The sequence below is a fragment of the Elaeis guineensis genome, chromosome 6, assembly GCF_000442705.2.
Source record: "Elaeis guineensis isolate ETL-2024a chromosome 6, EG11, whole genome shotgun sequence".
Taxonomy (NCBI): Eukaryota; Viridiplantae; Streptophyta; class Magnoliopsida; order Arecales; family Arecaceae; genus Elaeis; species Elaeis guineensis.
This window is the reverse complement of record NC_025998.2, coordinates 16,060,149-16,066,522: the sequence shown is the minus strand read 5'-3', so window position 1 is coordinate 16,066,522 and position 6,374 is coordinate 16,060,149.

The following is a 6,374-nucleotide window of genomic DNA, read 5'->3' as shown; positions in this document are numbered from 1 at the left end:
CTTTGTATTAAGCACATCTTCTGGAAGACCAACACTGCAGCTGACTGGATTGCAGTTTATGTTATGGAGCACACTGGAGATCTCATGTGGACTGATTTGAAGATGATTGATAGGCATTTTAAGGATTTTTTTACTTTCTAATTCTTTTGGATGTATTCACACTATACTTGTTTGGTTGATCTGCTTTTATAAAAAAAAAAAAAGGAAGTTCATAGAGAGGTAGAGTTAGTTTCCATTGAGGACAAATATAATTTTTGGAATTGCAATTCTATTTGGAGATTGATACAGATTTTTCTCACCTCCTTGTTAATTAGAGGGTTTAAGATTTTATATGGTTATGTTGTTTGAATAGTGTTTCAGAGTTCTTTATTTAGAACTTTTTGAATTTTTCTCAATAATCTAATTTTTTGAATTAGACCAAGAGGAAACAAAAATTTATATAACTCATAATACACATGCACACATATGCATGCATGTGTATACACATACATACATATCTATCTTTATATAAGCAAGAGGTTATACCGTCCGAACCATGCGTTCAATGGTAAGTCTATCATAAAACATAAAACGGGTGAAGGAACAAAAAATATTTGAACTTCTAAGTTGAGACACTTTGGCGAGTAAAGCATTATAGGCTACTTAGTGGTCATTAAACCATAGTTTTTTTTTTATACACGCATTCATACCACTCTGGTGTGAAAGCAGCCCGTAAAGTCAGAGTTAAAAGATCTCGTAGGGTCGGAGGGTATGTCTCGTTCTCTCTTCAGGTTCAATCTCTAGAGTGCTCTGCTACATAAAATGCGACTCAATTTATCACATCGTTCACCTTCCAATATACATGCTAGACCGACACTGTAACTAAAAGATGAAGAGCAATCCAGATGTCATGGAGAAGCTGATGGGCCTTCAGTTACTTCGTATTGTCCTGGATCCGGTTGATAATAATAGTCAAATTTTTCTCAGTAAAAATTCTCTCCACCCATAGCTTTTTCAGACTAGAGAATAAGCTCAAAAAACATTGAGAGAGAAAGAAGCAGAAACACGGTCTCTTTTCCGGATGCTTGGTAGAATTTATTACCAAGCAAATAGGTTGAAATGGACACACAAGCATAAACAGCAATTTGTCATATACAAAGTAAAATGAAAATATTGAAGCAAATTGGATTTTAATCCACCTACATCAGCAATAAATGGGAATTTTTCTACATAAAATATTGCAGAAGATAATATTTGCGATAGTCAAATCAAAGATCCTCAGGTTTCGAGACTGCAATTGTTCATGCTGGCCAAAATTTCCGGCAAACAAAACATAACACCAATCGCTGATCTTTTACTTTCAAATTCATGCGTAGTTTCACTTGCGGAATTTAAATTGTCACTAACAGTGTTGGGACATGATTACATTTGAGTTCAGGTTCTTGTGCAGTTTCTGAGAATCATCAGTATGATAGCAATGCTGCAGCTTCATTTAATCCCATGGATGTGTTGAAGCTGCTCAACAGGCAACGTATCTGGCATAATAGCGTAGAAAATAAATACAAAGAATTCAGAGTTGGTGTCCAATGTCATCGTGGACGTTTTACAAAAGGCTTCCTTAGTTTTGTCACATCAAGAACAGTGTTTTTTTGAATATATATTACGCCAAGATGGCTCCAGCAGATCCTACTTCCACCCGAATCAAGAAAGCTTCATTCTTCTGGAAAACGTTTGTAAGCTCTTTAACCTGTTTCAACTCTTCCCTGTTCCAACAGGTTCAAAACAGTGGCCTGACTTCCTTTTGGCACGACATCTGAGCTTTGGACATTGCTCTTTCGAAACAACTACCCAATCTATACCTGTTCAGTAACAAAATGAGGGGTTTGATTGTAGAGCATCTGGTTTCTAATCAGTGGGAGCATCAATTCAGACGCCCTCTTAGTCATAAGGTAGCTAATGAACTCTCCGTGCTGAGGCACTTCATTATAGAAGTTGGAAAATAGCACTCTTGTCAGACTTACACCGCCAAACGTGGTTATTATTTCCTCATCAATGGAGGAATAACATCGTTCTTTAGCAAAATCATATGGAAGTGCCGGATTCCGGAGAAAATGAAGATCTTCAATTGGCTATGTTATCACCAGAAAGTGCTTACGGTTGATATTTTTGCGAAAAAAAGCATACAAGGTCCCGGTCAACCCTTTGTGCTCGACACAAGCGGAAAATATTGATCACTTAATATTTGGCTATATTTTCTCATGGTCTTCTCTTATCCCAAGGTTGAGCAATCAAACTCTTCTTTCTGGTCTCTACGATCTTTGGTAGGTTTGGAGGATTAGTCTGAGGAATAAAAACAAGATTTTGGTGGTCGATTCCATAATTGCTGTGGGTTGCTGGTGCATTTGGAAGGAAAGGAATAGGCATATTTTCTAATTTATAGCCCACGTTGATCTAGTGGTGTTCAAGATTACAGTCTCCCACTTTATTGAGTGAAGATCGACTTTGCACTAAGCGATCTTCATTGTAAATTGTATAATGCTAATGTCACGCCCTCGATCCGAGATTGTGAATCAAGGATCATGGCAACCGCTGCATACTCATAGAAAACTCTTCCCATAAGCATGCAAGGCATCTTATCATGCAATCTTAAAATAACAGCGGAATAATTAGTCAATAATTTAAATCCAAAACATAACGATCTAAATTTCTTCTTTAATATCTTAATAAATTCAACAATGATTCATAGGCCTTACATCAAATTCAATAAGACTTTCAATCTAAAATAAAAGTATAGGGATTCTGCTTCTGATCACTCTTCCATTCATATCTTGTATCATCTTAATTCCTCAACATCTGTAAAAACAGTAAAATAGGAGGTAATGAGCTAGACAGCCCAGTAAGCAATGATCACTTTTCAACAGATTTCATCAGGTATTTAAGTAAATAATCATTTATAGAAAATAAGCATATACAGTTTATCAATTCGAAAATCAATTTCAATTATGCAACATAATTCATGTTAAATTCATTTCTTTTTCGAAAGTTCAAGTTTCTTTCGAGATTTCAATTTCTTTCGTTCTTAAATTCTTTTCGTCAACCATGAGCTATGACCACTTTTTTTTCTATGGCAGGATTATAACACCGCGTATCTTCTTGCGGTGAGCTGCGAATCATCTGGCAGCAAAATCTTTCGGAACCGCTGGTCTCTCTGGCGACATGAACCCTCAGGATAAATCAATTGCCAACGTATATGCCCCCATTGGCGGGATCTTTTACATAGTCAGGTTGTCAATTCATATTGTTCCTATATCAGAATTCTTCATAATTCATGTTCCATATTCTAATTTCGATAAGAAAATATATAATCATGTAGTATCGAAATTAATCAATCTAATGCATCATGAAATCAATATGTTCAATCATGCTTCATCATAACATTTCAAATAAGATATTTTCATAACAAAATATCATTTCATCCAATTCATGCATCGTTTCTCAAATCATATCAAAAAAATATATTATAATTTACTGATAAATCTAAAAAAAATAAAATATTACTTACCTCGAACGCATTCCAATAAATCCACATAATTCTATACATTTTCTTCCAAAATTTTTCAGTTCATAAACCATATCACAATATCCGATTATTAGGTGTCAACGATACCTATACGAGATCAAATTCAATAATCAGAAAGAATAGGAATACTGTATTTCAATGGTTTAGATTGGGTCCGATCATCTAATTTTATCTAATTAAAATCTAATTAGGACATAAACGATCCAAATTTGACTATCAGATTAAATCAGATTCAAAGTGATAGGACCGAGGTTTCTTCATTGGTTTCATAAAATCAAGTAGAGAGAAAAAATCAGAGGAGAGAGAATTCATGAGGTACAATTCAAATTGATCAGGTGACATAATCCAACATTACGATTGGTCCAATATCTCGATTGGTGAAATCAACATGATCAAATTAAGTTATGGCTAGATCGGGATCATGGATGATCAAATCTAAGGATTCATGGTCTGATCAAGGTGAGTGCCAACACACTACCCAACAATCATGGATCAAGATTCTTCATCAGATCAAAAATATTAAAAAAATTTCTCATTGATAAATCGATCAAGAGAAAAAATCGATAGAGAGAGAAATAGCTTTAGAGAGAGAAAATTTTAGAGAAAGAAAATTCATCTTGGACTCCTCAGACGATATGATTCAACAAATCCGATCGATCAGATCAAATCATACTAAGATTATCATGTGAATAATTTAATAAAATTATAAAAAATAGAATCTTAAAAATATCTAATCTGATCAAAGTAGGTATCGACGTACCGTCCGACGATCGCAGATCAAAAATCTATCACTAGGATCATTTAAATTCATCATCATTCCTCTCAAAATTTTAGAAAATCTTAAGAGAGAGAAATAATTTAGAGAAAGAAAGTAGAGAGAGAAAGTCTAATTTTAGAAAGAGAAAATACTAGTTCAGGCTGAAGGAAGAGGGGGAAGAGAGAGAAACTCTCTTTCTCATATTTTATTATTTATATCATTATTTATTTATTTAATTTTTTTTTCTTTTTTTTTCTTCTTCTTTTTTTTTCTTCACAAAAGAGAGAGCAGAGAAAGTCCTATTATTTATTATTATTATTTTATTTTTCTTCTTCTTTTCTTCTCTCTTTTTTTTTTCTTTTCTTTTCCTTCTTCTTTCTTCTTCTTTTTCTTTTCTTCTTCCCATGGTTGTCTTGGGCTGAAACAGGGGACCATGTGGTCCCCTCCTTTGCTCGGCCGACCAAGGGCCGCAGCCAGCATGGTGGTGGCCGGCGACAAGGGCCGACGATCCCATGGCTCGGAGGGACCAAACCGATGGTCAGCGGTGACCACCGACGTTGGAAAATCGAAGAAAAACGGACAAAAATAGAGGTTTCTTCCACAACAAAATCCGACGACTCCGGTCGCCGACGAGCGTGCACACCGACATGAGAAGGAAAGGGGAGAAGAGAAGGAAGAGGAGGCTCACCTTCGACGCTAGCGAGGCTTTCCGATGAGAAATTAGACAGCACAGGTTGGATCTCCATGGTGGTTTTTCGATGATTGCCGCCGACTGAGTCTCGGATCTTTGGTGAGAGGGAGAGGGGAGGGTTCTCCTCCTTAAATAGAGCCAGAGGGGGCTCTTTCCGGCTCTGATTGGGAGCCGGTGAGAGGAGGAAGAAGACTCCCTTCGGGAGTCTTCTCCTCTATTTTTTTTTTTTTCATTTGGGCTTTGTGAGCTGATTTTGTTACATGGGCTGGGCCATCACATTCTTTCCCTCTAAAAGAAATTTCGTCCTCAAAATTTTTCTTGCTTGAGTCTTCGTATTTTCTTACTTGAATCTCATCCACAAATATTTCAACATTCTAATTCTTGATATAAATTCATTCTTAAATTATTTTATAAGAAAAAAATCAATGCATCAAATATCGATCTGAAACAGAATCATTCATTTCTTATTATTAAAATCAACATCTCAAAAATTTTTAATATTTTAAGATTTCAAAATCATGCTCTCATCCCTATAAAATAATGTTCAATACCTCATGACTAGATCAAAATCAAACCTATCTCTTGTAAATAGAAGGAAATCAATGTCTCTATTCTTGCATAAGAACTTTATTCATCATCATTATTTTTTTTTCAAAATATTAACCGCTCTTAATTAATCAACCCATCATAAGATAGGGAAGCATACTTATATGAAACATACAATGACATCCCAATCAATCAAAATTCAAAAATATTTTCTCTTATTCGTACTTTCAAAAGTTAAAGATTTACCATTTTAATCTCATTCTCGAATTTTTGATATTTTAATTCTCGATGCAACTTCATCATTAAGTCATTTCATAGGAAAAGATCAATATCATCGGTATTGATTAAAATCAAAACCACTATTTCTAATTATCAAAATTTTCTTACTCAAACCCTCAAACTCTTAAATATTCTAATTCTTAAAGCAAATTTTATCATTAAATCATTCCATAAGAAAAATCAATAACTCAAAAGTTGATCTAAATCAAAACTATTTTTTTTCTAATAATCAAAATCAATATCTCTATTCTAAGTATATCAATTTTCTTTATCTAAATATTAACTACTCTTAATTAATCGATTTATTATCAGATTAAATTATAAATAACTCTAATCTATCTTTTGTAGAATAATTATCAATATCAATAGATAACCTCAATCTTTTCTATTCAGTCAGAGAAATAATAATGATCAAAAGAGTTCAAACTTCAAATTTTATTATATCCTGGAGATAAATATTTGAGTATAATAATCTAAGATTGAAATCATTATTCGATAAATAATCTAAAATTTTTTCTAATAAATAGAGAATTATAAAATTT